Raw genomic sequence first — 10,298 nt, 5'->3', positions numbered from 1 at the left:
GGCTTTGAACCTCAAGCCTCAGATCTCAGCCTACTCAGTAGCTAGGATTATAAGCATGAGCCACCAGCACTCAGTGAGTCACCTTTTTTAAAAACAAAAACAAACAAAAAACCTCTGGGATTGTAGTTAGTCTTTTTTTTTTTTTTTGGGGGGGGGGGGGATGGGGGGAGTTGCTTGTAGGGCTTGAACTCTGGGCCTAGGTGCTGTTCCTGAGCTCTTCAACTCAAGGCTAGCACTCTACCACTTGAGGTACAGTGCCACTTCTAGTTTTCTGGTAGTTTATTGGAGATAAGAGTTTCACAGACTTTACTGCCCAGGCTGGCTTTTGAATCATGATCCTCAGATCTCAGCCTCTTGAGTAGCTAGGATTACAGGCATGAGCCACTGGTGCCCCACTATAGTTAATCTTTTGTGGTTTCTAAGTAATTACTATGTATATATTTTGTAGTCAAAAATAAATATTTACTGAGGAAAATACAATTTTAGAAACTGAAGAATTGATCGTTATAGCCATAGTTAGGATATAATGCTTAAAGTTTATTTTATCTAGCTACTTATTGATTCTAGCTACTCAGTAAAATGTGAACAGTTTTACTGAGAGAAATCATTAAACTCTTAGACATGAGTTGGCATAAAAATATATGGCTTTCAGTCCTTGTTTGACAGCCTCAGACCTGGTGATAACAACTATTGTATTAGAAATTGATCTGTTGTAGTCAGTGAAGACAGTTAATTCTGTATTAACTACATTGTTTGCTCTTTGTCATTTAAAAGCCATACTAGGAAAAAATGTTTTAGTCATTTTTCATTTGCTAGTTAACATATTGTGGCTGACTAAAATAAACTTATTTTAGTCGTTACAGAGTAATTTGTTTTTTTGAGACAGGGTCTCCCTATGCCCCCTCACAGTCCATCCTGCTTTTGCCTCTTAAGACTAATTACAATTAGCTTCCATGCTTGTCCAGAAGTGCTTTTTTAGTATCAGTTATCAATGTAGTTTTCCTTACTCATTATCAGAACTTTTGCTAGAACTTGAAAAATGATAAGATGCTGGGAGTTTTGTGGATCTAAGTGAAGAGTATAGTAAATCAGAGATTATTTATGTTGGTGATCATTTTTTTAAGTTCATAGTTTGTTTTATATTAAGCTCTTATAATTGTCTCCATTTCAAAGACTATTTATTTATTTATTTATTTATGGTGCCAGTCCTGGGCTTGAACTCTGGGTCTGGATGCTAGTGCTCTACCATTTGAACTACAGCTCCACTTCCAGCTTTTTATAGTTAATTGGAAGTAAGAGTCTCACAGACTTTCCTGTCTGGGCTGGCTTTGAACTAAGATCCTCAGATCTCAGCCTCATGAATAGCTTGGAATACATGTATAAGCCACCAGCATGCAGCTAGGAGGTGGTTTTTGAGACAGCACCTTCCTATGTAGCTCATTCTGGACTTGAGATCTTCCTGTGTCATCCTCCCAAGGTCAGTGTGTCAAATGTTCTGATTATAGGCATGGGCTACTACACAAGGCTTGGAGTAGTGTTTTTTTTTTTTTTGTTTCTTTGTTTTTTTTTTAATTTTGAAAATTATAGGCAAAGATGTGAAAAGAGGCAGTGTCTTTGATGCAGAGCTCACCCACTGTTCCCTGCTGCTTGGCTTGCTCACCGCCCAGTGTTGCAGTTAATGTTCCAAGTTTCTGAACAGAAAAAAACAAAACAAAACAAAATACCAGAGACCTGTGAAGACATCACATCATTAGGAAGGTAATAGTTTCTCACATTCTGTTTTTTTAGGGCTCTTAAATCATATAGCCTTTCCCAAAAGATTGCTCCCTCTGGTTACTGAGGAATGATGACAATAAAAGGCCGAATTGCAGTGTCTCCATCAGCAGTTTGCTCTCTTGGGATACACGATGACAAAATCTCCTGAAGCGAACCACTGGTCTGACCTCAGTAACAGCATAATGGAATTCTAGCTGTTTTCTAAGTAAAAAGTGATCAAGCTTGTTTATGAAGGATGAGATTAAATCAGTATGTGTTACTACAATTTGAGAACGTTGTGCTTTAGTTGGGAGTAGTTTGTACAGGCTTTAGTATAAGCCAGCACAAGATGTTGACCTAAAGCAGAGCTAGCTTTCTGGTATAACATGTGTAGTGCATCTCTGATGCAACAACCAATTAAAATGCCACCTGCGCCTTTCCCAGCTTTAGTTTAGGATTTTTCTTTTTCCTTTTCTCATTTCATTTTTTTTTCTGCTATTCCTGGGACTTGAACTCAGGGCCTGGGCACACTGTCCCTGAGCTCAATAGAGTGCTTACTTAAGACTAGTTCTCTACCACATGAGCCATAGCACTACTTCCAGCTTTTTCTGTTCATGTGATACTAAGGAATCGAACCCAGAGCTTTGTGCATGCTAGGCAAGCACTCTACCACTAAGCCACATTCAAGTCTTAAAATTGTTAGCGTCTCATTTTCAAAGTACTACTCATAAATATTGCATATCATAATTGCTGTGAAGCCACTTACTCTCTTCCTACAGCAAAGTATACAATTGGGAAGTGTTAGAAAAAAGTCAATTCATTTTTGATAAATTCTAGGTTTGTATCCAGGGCTGATGAAAAGCCTGGAAACAGATCCTCCTTGGGCTGATTGAAGATGTCATATCCCAGGATTGCTTTAAGGGTATTTTTTAATGTATCTTAGGGATTTTCCTAACATGGATAGTAATGATTGCTTTTCTTTGTTTTTTTAGGATATAACATGAAATCAACAAGTAATTTAGCAAATAGCTGTTGCTAGGATTTTAATGACTATAAAAAGTTCTTCCTATTCATTAAATTCTCAGATAGCCATTATCTGAAAGTAGTATCAATTCAAAATACTGCTTCAGGGCTGGGATGTAGCTCAGTGGCAAAACGCTTGCCTAGCAAGTGCAGCATCCTGGGTTTGATCCCCAGTACCAAAAAAGAAAAGACAAAAAAATACAGTTTAAAAAAATCCAAAATACTGCTTAAAATTGGTCAGATCCATCATCCTCATGAGACTGTGACTGAAAATGTATTAAAACTGCTACTTAAAATGAGATGTAAATAATTATGTTATTCAATAAGAAAATTGATAGTACTTAAAATTGGTTTTCAGTTTCGTTTGTAAAGTTGTTTTTCATATTTTTTTTCTTTTTTGGTCCATTGTGGGGCTTGAATGCTGGGCCTGGGCACTGTCCCTCAACTTTTCAGCTCAAGGCTAGCGCTCTACCACTTGAGTCACAGTGCCACTTCCAGCTTTTTCTGTTTATGTGGTGTTGAGGAATCGAACCCAGGGCCTCATGCATGCGAGGCAAGCACTGTACCACTGAACCACATTCCCAGCCCTGTAAAGTTGATGAAGTGCTAATAATGAGAATTATTTGTAGTGGCTGTATTTTAGGATTTCAAATGACTTATTTTGAAATAACTTCCCTTTCTACTGTTACTTATTGCTGTATTCTTTTTTGACAGGTGCTTTGAAGTTGGAAATCGAAACTGAAAAATTATGAGAATTGAAGGTATTTTGTGTAACCTGAGTTAAATTCAACTCATTTAATTCCCCTTAAGGTTGGTTGCGGAGTATAGTTTTTAGATTTTATTATTTTGTTTATTTTTATGTATTGGGGGTCTTACTACATTGCACAGGTTGGCCTCTTAACTCCTAGATTCAAATGATCCTCTGCCTCAGCTGTTTAAGTGGGAGTACAGATGTCCTGCCACATTCAGCCTGTTTTCTAAACTTATTTAATGAAGAGACTTTTGGTCTCTTGTAAATTTTACTTTAAAAAAAAAAATAAGTATGCTGGGAGCTTACACCTATAATCCTAGCTTCTCAGGAGGCTGAGAACTGAGGATCGAAGTTTGAAACCAGGCAGTTAGGACCATGAGACTCTTATCTCCAATTAACAAGTCTCAAAGTGGTGGCTCAGATGGAAAAGCCTTGAGGTGGTGCCTTGAGCCCAAAACTCAGGGACAGCATTTGAACCCTGAATTCAAATATCAGAATGGCAAAAATTTCAAGCTGCTTCATACAGGTTCTTTTTGGGAAATCCTTATTCATATATTAATTGTACAAGAGGGCTTTCATTGTGACACTTCTATACTTGCATACACTACACCCTTCAACAGGTACCACTGTTCTACTTTTATGTGCCATAAAGTACTTCAAACATATTCACCTTCATTCACCATCTCCATTCATCTACTCCACAACAGAGCCTGTTTCTCTTTTACTTTTTTTTTTAAGCATATATTAATTGTACATAGGGGGTTTTACCATGGTATTTTGAGCATCCATGTATTAGATTTTAATCAGGATAACCTCTAATGTTCTCTCCTATCCCCATTCCCCTACTGTCAACGGCTTTCAGTGGTTTTTCCTTATGTCATCTTCATATATAGAAACAATCTGTTATGATATTTTATTCAACACCATTATTATCTTTCCCTTCTTCACTTCCCCCATGCCCCCGAATAGTCCCATAGTTAAAAATTATTTGTATATACAATATATATGCACATGCATGTCTTTACAGTCTAGATTATGCAAATGAGTGGAATGTATTAGACTTTATGAGCTAGGATCATCCTGATCAACATGATGTCTCCAGCTACACCAACATTTCTACAAATGACAATTTCATTTTTCTTCATGTATGAGTAATATTCCATAGCATATAGGTACCATGTTTTATCAGTTCATTGGTTGTTGAACACCTCATGACTCCATTTGGCTGATGTGAACAAATCTGTAATAAACATTGGTAATAAAAGTGTCTCTTGTGTATTGATTTCCATTCCTTTAGATGTATTTCCAGTTTTGTGGGGTTATAAGGTATGTCTGTTTTTACTAAAGTTTTTTGAGGAACTTTGGCACTAATTTCCATAGAGGAAGCTCTAGTTTACATCCCCAAAGGGTATAAAGCTTTTTTTCTTTTGGTGGGTTGGAGGGTTTGCCTGGGCACTGTCCCTGAACTCTCTTTCGCTCAAGGCTAGTGCTCTACCACTTTGAGCCACAGCACTACTTCAGGTTTCCTGGTGGTTAATTGAAGATAAAGAGTCTCACAGACTTTTTTTGCATAGACTGACTTTGAACCCTCATCTCAGCCTCCTGAGTAACTAGAATTAAAGGTGTAAGCCACCGTTGGCCAGCTGGTATAATGCTGCTTCTCCTGCATATCTTCTCTAGCATTTGATGTTTCTTTTTTTTTTTTATGATGGTCATTTTGACCGGGATGAGATGGAACTTCCTGTAGGTTTTATCTGTATTTCTTTTATGGCTTAAAAGATTTTGGAACATTCCTTCCTGTATTTCTTCTTACAGTAACTGTTCATTTACCCACTTATTAGTTGGGTTATTCTTTTACCATTTAATTTTTTTTAACTCTTTGTATATCCATTTACCATTTAATTTTTTTTAACTCTTTGTATATCCTTTATCATTGAATAGCTGATGAAGGTTTTTTTTTTCATTTCATGGCTTGTCCCTTGGTTCTAGTAATTGTTTGTCACTTTTTAATTTGATTCAGTCCCATTTATCTGTTTTTGATCTTTTTTTGGGGGGGTGGGGTGGGGTCTGGTTGTGGGGCCTGAACTCTGGGCCTGGGTGCTGTCCTCAGCTCTTCAGCTCAAAGCTAGTAGTGCTCTACCACTTGAGCCACAGCACCACTTCCGGCTTTTTTCTTTTTTGCTTATGTGGTGCTGAGGAATCGAACCCAGGGCCTCATGCATGCAAGGCAAGCGCTCTACCACTGAGCCACCTTCCCAGCCGGTTTTTTATCTTTTTTGCTGGGCAATTGGAAATACTATTTAGAAAATACCTGTATCATATTCTTCAGCATAGTGGGGAGAATAAATAGACATCCTCCTCTGTTTAGTGTGATATTGTCTGTAAGTTTTTAATGTCTCTAGTGTTTGTTCAGGGCTTTTATCATAAAAAAGATTCGGAGTTTTGACGAAGGTTTTTTTTTTTTCCTACATGTGATTTTTTTTTTTTTTTACTTGATTCTGTTTACATGCCGTTTACTGATTTACATATGGTGAGCCATATGGAATGAAACCAGCTTATTTGTGGTATATGATTTTGTTAATGTTTTACAGGATTTGGTTTACAAATATTTTATTGAGAATTTTTATTTGCATGTTTATTCACCAAAGAGATTGGCTATAATTCTGTCCTTTGTGTTATTAAAACCTTTAGTTCGGAAATGAGTGTTATTGGCTACCTAGAATGCAATTGGTGACATTACTTCCCCTACTATTATGGAAACGTTTGAGTAGTATTGGTGTCACGTCTTTGGTCTCATAGAATTTGGTTATCAATCTATCCAATTCTAGTCTTTCAGGAGACTGTTATTCTTCAGTCTCAATGCTTGTTATAAACCTAGTTATATGGTTTATTTCCTCTTGATTCAGTTTTGGTAGGTCAAAAGAATCTAGAAATTTATCCATTCTAGGGGCTGGGAACATGGCGCAGTGGTAGAGCGCTTGCCTTGCATGCCTGAAGCCCTGGGTTCGATTCCTCAGCACTACATAAGCAAAAAGAAAAAAGCCGGAAATGGCGCTAGCCTTGAGCTGAAGAGCTGAGGGACAGCGCCCAGGCCCAGAGTTCAGGCCCCATGACCGGACCCAAAAAAAAAAATTTATCCATTCTAGTTATGCTTATATTATTAATTCTCTCTTGCTACTTTACCCATCTAGTGGGATTTCTTTTCTGTGCTTTATCTGTTTTATCTTCCTTTTTGTATGTAGTATTGCTTTAAGCATCTTCTATAGTGCTGGCTTTGTGGTCACAGATTCCTTTAGGTTTTTATTTATCCTGAAAGTTTATTTTTTTCCACAATTATGAAAGGTAGCTTCACTGGGTATTAATAACTAGGGTAACAATTATTTTCTTTCAGGACTTGGATCATTTCCTATATGCCCTTACCGCATTTAGAGGTTAAGAAATCTGCATTTCTAGTGGGCTTGCTGTTACATATAACTTGTCTCATTTGCAGCTCCTTTAATAATCTTCGTTGTGTGTGCTTAGAGTTTTAATACATTCAGAGATGTTTCTTCTCTGATCTTGCTATTCTGTAAGCCTCCACTGCCTGGATGACCTTCCCTTTCTCAAGTTTGAAGAAGTTTCCTGCTATTTTATTAAACTAAGGTTATCTATGCCTATACTTGTATCTCTTTAGTTTTTCTTATGGAGGTGGGGTTGTGGTGGTGGTATTTTTTATTGTGTTTATGTCATTTCCAGGGCTTGAACTCAGGCATTTGAGCTTTTGGCTTTTTGCCCACAACTAGATTTTTCTACCATTGGAGTCATGCCTCCAGTCTGGCACTTTGATGGTTAATTTAAGAAGTTTTTCAGACTCTTTTGCCTAGGCTAGCTTCAAAACTTGATCCTCAAGGTTAGGCCTCCTGAGTAGCTAGGATTACAACAGGCCTGAGCCCCTAGTAATTAGGTTCTTTTTTTTCTTTTTTGGGGGGGAGGGGGATCTGGTCGTGGGGCCTGAACTCTGGGCCTGGGTACTGTCCCTCAGCTCTTCACCTCAAGGCTAGCGCTCTGCCACTTGAGCCACTTCCGGCTTTTTTGCTTATGTGGTGCTGAGGAATCAAACCCAGGGCCGCAGGCATGCAAGGCAAGAGCTTTACCACTGAGCCACCTTCCCAGACCCAGCTTTTTTCTTATCTCGACCCATGATCCAGTGTTTGGTCTTTTGGTGTCCCAAAGGTCTTATAAATTCCATTCCTGTTTTTTGCTTTCTCATTCCTATATCTAATTCTTCTGCTTTATCTTTGATTCCTTATACCCTATATTCAATTTGTTCTGTTAGCTAGGCTATAGATTGAATTTTTTATTGGAGCTATTGAACGCTTTCAATATTTTGATCTAATTTTGTCAAGACTTTTGTATCTTTATTGAACTCCTTTCATATCCTGCATTTTCTTTCATTTGGCTATTTAAATTCAGAGTTCACTTGTTGGTGTGTATTATTTGAATTCATTCAGTTTTACATCTTCATCTCATTGATCATTGCCATTTTTCCACATCACTATCACCTTTGTTTTTAGGTTGCGGGGCTTGAACTCCAGGCATGGGCACTATCCCTGAGCTCTTTTGCTCAAGGCTAGTGCTCTACCACTTGTTTTGTTTTTTTTGTTTTTGTCCGTGTGGGGAATTCTGGGCCTGAGCGTCGTCCCTAGCTCTTCAGCTCAAGGCTAGCACCTACCACTTGAGCCACAGTGCCACTTCTGGCTTTCTTCTTCTTATGTGGTGCTGAGGATTCGAACCCAGGGCCTCATGCATGTGAGGCAAGCACTCTATCACTGAGCCACCTTCCCCAGCCCTGCTCTACCACTTTGATCCACAGCTCCACTTGTATTTTTTGAGTGGTTAATGAGAGATAAGAATTTCACAGGGATTTTTCTGCTCATGCTGACTTCAAACCATGCTCCTCAGATCTCATCCTCCAGATTAGCTAGGATTACAGGTGTGAACCACTGGCGCTTGACTACTGAAAATTTTTTCCAGGGGGTGGGGGGGGTTGGTCATGGGACTTGAACTCTGGGCCTGGGTGCTGTCCCTCAGCACTTCAGCTCAAGGCGAGCCTCTACCACTTGAGCCACGGAGCCACTTCTGGTTTTCTGGTGCTTTACTGGAGATGAATCTCATGGACTTTTCCTGCCCAGGCTGGCTTTGAATCACGATCCTCAGATCTCAGGCTCCTGAGTAGCTATGATTAGTCATGAGCCACTAGGGCCAAGCCTGAAATATTTTTACTGTGAAGTTTTACTTTTGAAGGAGACATATTGTCATTTTTATTCTTAAGTGTAGTGATTTTGTACTGGGATTTACACACTTGAGGCCTAGTTTTTAGGTATAAGTTTAATCTCCTATGATTAAACTGATGTTTTCTCAAAGATTATGTATATAGCTGGGTTGTAGTATATAATGTTAACAGATTAGGCAGCAGTCAACACAAGGACACAGGCCCTGGTGACTGAGTTCTTAACAGGCCTCGGGCTCAAAGTTTTGTTGTTGCCTTAGCCTCTGATTGATACTGGTGTCACTCCTGGTCAGAAAGTGTGTGTTCTAGACAGATCCAACACCCAAGCCTTCAACCTTCCAACTGCCTCTGGTGGGCTGTTGGGCTATAGCTGAAGTCTTCCTGAGGTAACAACGCAATTGTCACATCCATGCCTCTGCTCAAGCTCAACAGGGAGATGAAAGGTTCTGTCTCTATTGACTATCTCAAACAGCAGCCTCTGGCATCAGAGCTACCAGTGTAGTACCCCACTGTTTAAACTTGTCTGCAGGGTCCTGCTGGACATTCTACCTCTCCTCAATCAACTCTGACCAACTCAAACCCAAATTCTACAGCAAAGTGTCCTGAAGCTCTTAAAGTCATGACTGTTCCTTATTTTCAGGCCTCCACAGCATCTCTGTTTCCAACAATAAACATTCTCTTAAAATGGTATTTAAGCCGGGCACAGGTGGCTCATGCCTGTAATCCTAGCTACACAAGAAGCTGAGATCTGAGGATCAAGGTTCAAAGCCAGCCTGGGCAGGAAAGTCCATGAGACTCTTATCTCCAGTAAAACCACTAGAAAACCAGCAGTGGCGCTGTGACTCAAGTGGTAGAGCACTCGCCTTGAGCTGAAGAGCGCAGGGACAGGGCCCAAGCCAAGTTCAAGCCCAAGACTGACACCGCCCCCCCTCCAAAAAAAAATGGTATTTAAGTATTGCCCTCCAAGATAAGAGGAGCAATGAAGCAACAATGTTTTCTACAAGGATGAGCTTCCATATTGGATTATCACTAACTCACAAATCTCTGTACCGGGATTAAGGCTTGTGGGATGTGTGGCTTTTCCCACAGCTAGAATTGACTATTTGCTCTATAATGGACTCTTCACTTCCTCTCCCCCTTCCTGGGAATGTGGAGACTGCTTGGAACTCCTCACTGCTCTTCTTCCATTGGCTTGGTTATCTCTGGTTTCCTCTTCCTTCCATCTCTTTCATTGTTATTGGTTCTCTTCTCATTCAGAATCTAATCTTTCTGTGTTTCCAAAACCTTCATGGAGTAGACTGGTAAATTATTCTAACCTGCCATCTTGCCTCCAAGAGGGGGTAGGGGCTGACACAGGTTTTTAACTGAGGTTTAATGGGGCCAACAGCTTCATATTAAAACTTTTAGGCTGCAAGCAAGTAGTCTTTTCTTACTTGGCCTATTTAATACAATGGTTTTCTAACTTTGGAACAATTATTGGCAACTTCACTGCTTTAAATG

At 39.4% G+C, this 10,298-nt stretch overlaps 1 non-coding gene across 1 annotated transcript; it reads left to right on the top strand.

Annotated features, from left to right (window-relative positions):
• Window positions 1-1,835: 1,835 nt before the first annotated feature.
• On the top strand, window positions 1,836-1,949 carry LOC122121397. Its single transcript, XR_006149938.1, has one exon. It is a non-coding gene; the product is annotated as a small nucleolar RNA SNORD89 (small nucleolar RNA).
• The last annotated feature ends 8,349 nt before the right edge of the window (window positions 1,950-10,298 follow it).

This window comes from Dipodomys spectabilis, unplaced genomic scaffold (assembly GCF_019054845.1).
Source record: "Dipodomys spectabilis isolate Male_0828 unplaced genomic scaffold, ASM1905484v1 ptg000187l, whole genome shotgun sequence".
In the NCBI taxonomy this organism is placed as follows: domain Eukaryota; kingdom Metazoa; phylum Chordata; class Mammalia; order Rodentia; family Heteromyidae; genus Dipodomys; species Dipodomys spectabilis.
This window is presented reverse-complemented; position numbering and strand designations above follow the sequence as displayed.